General features: G+C 42.3%; 1 pseudogene; it reads left to right on the top strand.

Moving 5' to 3' along the window:
* Positions 1-253: 253 nt before the first annotated feature.
* On the top strand, positions 254-1,444 carry LOC111552505 (annotated as a pseudogene).
* The last annotated feature ends 2,416 nt before the right edge of the window (positions 1,445-3,860 follow it).

The raw sequence follows: 3,860 nt of genomic DNA, 5'->3' as shown, positions 1-3,860 counted from the left end.
CATATGAGGTACTTTTAAGGAGGTGGCAAGCAGTTTTTAAAACATTTAAAGCCTCCACAGGTAGCTCAGAGAAAGGAAAATCCAAGAAGGGAAGTCAGAAGTCATTCATGGAGAGGCAGAGAATACAGTGGTTTCTACCATACCTACAAATGGTTTGCACAGAGAGAGAGAGGCCTGAAGTCTGATTGGCAAAAATTTTTATACTTTTGCCAGCATGCCAGGCTTCTGGGTTCCCTTTCCCTGATGAGCCCTAGTGACCCAGGAGTCCTGTGAAGGGGGCACAGATAAAGAAGTTATCTGCATACGGCAGAAGTTATGCCCCCTCTCATGGGGGGGATTGCTAAAATTGCTGCCTGGACCTTCACTGACAATGCTGTCCCGGGTGGTACTTTTTGCTGCTGCCACAGTGGCCGTCTCTCTGAAGAATGCAGCCTTCCTAGGTCCAGGGGTATTGCAGGCAACAAGAACCTTTCAGACAGGGCAGCCACACCTTGCCCTTCTACCACCTCTTCCTGAATATCAAGGAAAAGTTCATCTTGGACTGATCCCTGAGGAATTCTTCCAGTTTCTTTATCCTAAAACTGGTGTAACAGGACCCTATGTGCTCAGAATTGGGCTTATCTTGTATGCTTTATCCAGAGAAATATAAGTGATTACCACAGAGACCTTCTCTAGCATATTAGTAGTAGGGTTACTTGTCTATGCAATTAAAAAATATTGTGCCTCTGTTGCAGAATTTGCTGATAAACTCAATGAGCAAAAACTTGCCCAACTAGAAGAGGTAAAGCAGGCTCCCATCAAACAAATCCAGTATACAACTGATTTGGAGAAGTCACATCAGGTCCTGTCATTTCCTTTTAGATGTGCAGAGGAATCACATTCCTATGGCTTTGGAGGTTACTTACTGGGAACGACTGTATAGAGTGTACAAGGAAGTAAAGAATTGCCTGGGGCCAGGCACGGTGGCTGATGTCTGTAATCCCAGCACTTTGGGAGGCCGAGGCGGGCCGATCACAAGATTAGGAGATAGAGACCATGCTGGCTAACATGGTGAAACCCTGTCTCTACTAAAAATACAAAAAAAAATTAGCTGGGCTTGGTGGTAGGCACTTGTAGTCCCAGATACTGGGGAGGCTGAGGCAGGAGAATGGCGTGAATCTGGGAGGTGGAGCTTGCAGTGAGCTGAGATCACGCCACTGCACTCTAGCCTAGGTGACAGAACAAGACTCCGTCTTAAAAAAAAAAAAAAAAAATTGCCTGGACTATCATATATCTGTATAGAACATGATGTGTTGAAAGGAACAAGAGCACATTATAAATTGGGTGGAGAAGCACGAGGTTGGTGCAGAGCGTCTCTGCACAGCAGGAAAAGGAGACAATTACCAAGTGCATTACAGACCTAAAGCTGCTGGCAAAGAAGGCTCAAGCACAGCCAGTTATGTAAATGTATCTATCCCAATTGAGATAGCTAGAAACAGTTGACTAAATGGAAACTAGCCTATGTGACAAAATATTTCTGTATTGGTGTCCACTGAAGTTATAGTTTACCACTCCTAAAAATGAAAAGTTTATTTCATACAGTGAGAGAATGAAATCTATCGGCCAATGAGATGTTTCTCATCCTTCTTACTCTGCATATGAGTTGTTCCATGATCACTTCTGAATAAGCAGTTTGCCTTTATTTTTATTTATTAAAACTTGCTGCCTAACTAAAAATTACCAGGTTATAGTTTAAATTTGTAATTCTACCATCTTTCAATAAAGTGACAATTGAATGGAAAAAAAAAAAGTTATCCCCCCTCAAGAGATTGCTCGGTTAGATTTTTTGCTAGGACTTTTCTGAGTAAGTGTGGGATATTTCTAAATCTCTGAGGTAGGGCTTTCTAGGTTGAAGCTGTTGGTTAATGATTTAGGTAGCTTTCCTGGGAGAAATAAGGCTATTAGAGAGAAAGATGAATTTAGAGGACAGGTAAATATTCAGTGAGCACTGATCTTGGAAATTATATTTTTGCCCCAGAGAGGTGTGAGGTATTTAGACATTACCAAGGACCAGTGGGAGAATGGTAATTGGTCCCTTAAGTAATAAAAAGGGGTATGGATCTTTTATTTGAGGGGAAGGGATGCCATTTGCCCTACCCAACAGGCTTAGCCCTGTCCTTCCTGTTCTGCTCTCAGTTATGAAAGACTGAAGAGGCTAATCTGAGGACCTCTTGCATAGGGGCACTGGGTTCCAAGGCTGACTTGTAATTTTCTCCTAGTTCATTTATAAGCCAAATAGTTTAAGTTTTGGAGAAATTAAATTTTTCCCACTTTTAGGGGATGCATCCAACGGGCATGTCCTGTGATACGAAGACATGACTACCCATCTGGGAGGAGAACAGAGGAGGAAAAAAGGAAAAAATAAAAAAGAAGGCATCCCCCCTTTCTTCTATTATCCTGAAGGGGGCATTTCCCATCAACCTGGGTTCTGGACTTAACCAGTCTTTACAGTCTACCCTTAGTAACTGTATCGTCACAATTACCCACTTGAGAACAGAGGGAATACAGAAGTGAACAGTGAGCCCCTGTCTATCTCTGGGCTTCTGGAATTAACTAGTCCTTACCAGAGACACAATGTTTAATTTTAAAGTGAGTTGCCTAATTAATAGTATGGTATAAGAATTATCAAAATGAAACAAGGTAAAGCTAGGTCTTGTAAATCTGAAATACACATAAATACATGCATACACACACAGTAAAAAATATTTCTAAAAATATAGATATTGTATTGATATTCTTTAAATTACTGAAAGTTTAATTTGGACAAGATAAAAAAGAAAGAATAGCTTTTCTCCTCTGTTATGAAACTGAGAAATAAAAATAAAGTTCTAAGGGCCCAACCTACTGAACAGACCACATCTTGACCAAGGGGACCCAAGAGTTAACCTAGAAAACTGAGTTCTCAGCCAGGTGTGGTGGCTCCCGCCTGTAATCCCAATGCTTTGGGAGGCCAAGGCAGGTGGATCACCTGGGGTCAGGAGTTCAAGACCAGCCTGCACAACATGGCGAAACCCTGTCTCTACTAAAACTTAGCCAGGCATGGTGGCAGGCACCTGTAATCCCAGCTACTCAGGAGGTTTAGGCAGGACAATCACTTGAACCTGAGAGGCAGAGGTTGCAGTGAGCCAAGATTGAGCCATTGCACTCCAGCCTGGGTGACAAGAGCGAAACTCCGTCTCAAAAAAAATAAAACTGAGTTCTCAGCCATGACAGGATGGGAGGTCAGACACAGCTCGTTATACCTGTTCCTTCACTGACATTAAGCTTTCTTCTGTAAGAGCTCAAAAAAACCAGCCCTTTCAAAAGATTCCACCACTTATATCAACCGACTGCTTAACTGCTCTCCCTTTTAGCAGTTTCAGCATAACAACAGATGAGCTTTTCTTCTGATGAGAGACCACCAACCATGGAATGATCCTGGCCAGTCTATGACGAATGCCCAGTGAGGGTTTTTGTGTCCTCTACTTCACCTTTGGATGTCAAAGAGCACAACACTCCACCCTGGGATCATGCTGATGCCGCCATCTTTGAACATGGGTCACAGAGAGGCATGAAGCTGAATTGCATATATATATATATATATGTTTCTCCTTTCATAAATATGCATTATTGTCTCTATAGCTCACTGAATATGTATATCTGGCCACCCCATCCAGCTTCAATTCCTGTCTTATTCTTTGGACCCTTGAAGTGTCTATTTCTAGTTTCTGGCTGGGGAGCTATGCTTCCCAGCCTGTCAGAACGGCCACCCTGCAGGCTATAATCCTTTATGAAAAATAAAGCTCTCCTTTCCATATTTATGAATCTTATCATTCTTCAGT

This window comes from Piliocolobus tephrosceles, chromosome 17 (assembly GCF_002776525.5).
Source record: "Piliocolobus tephrosceles isolate RC106 chromosome 17, ASM277652v3, whole genome shotgun sequence".
NCBI lineage: Eukaryota > Metazoa > Chordata > Mammalia > Primates > Cercopithecidae > Piliocolobus > Piliocolobus tephrosceles.
Note: the sequence above shows the minus strand (reverse complement) of the source record. Positions and strands in the feature narration are given on the sequence as shown.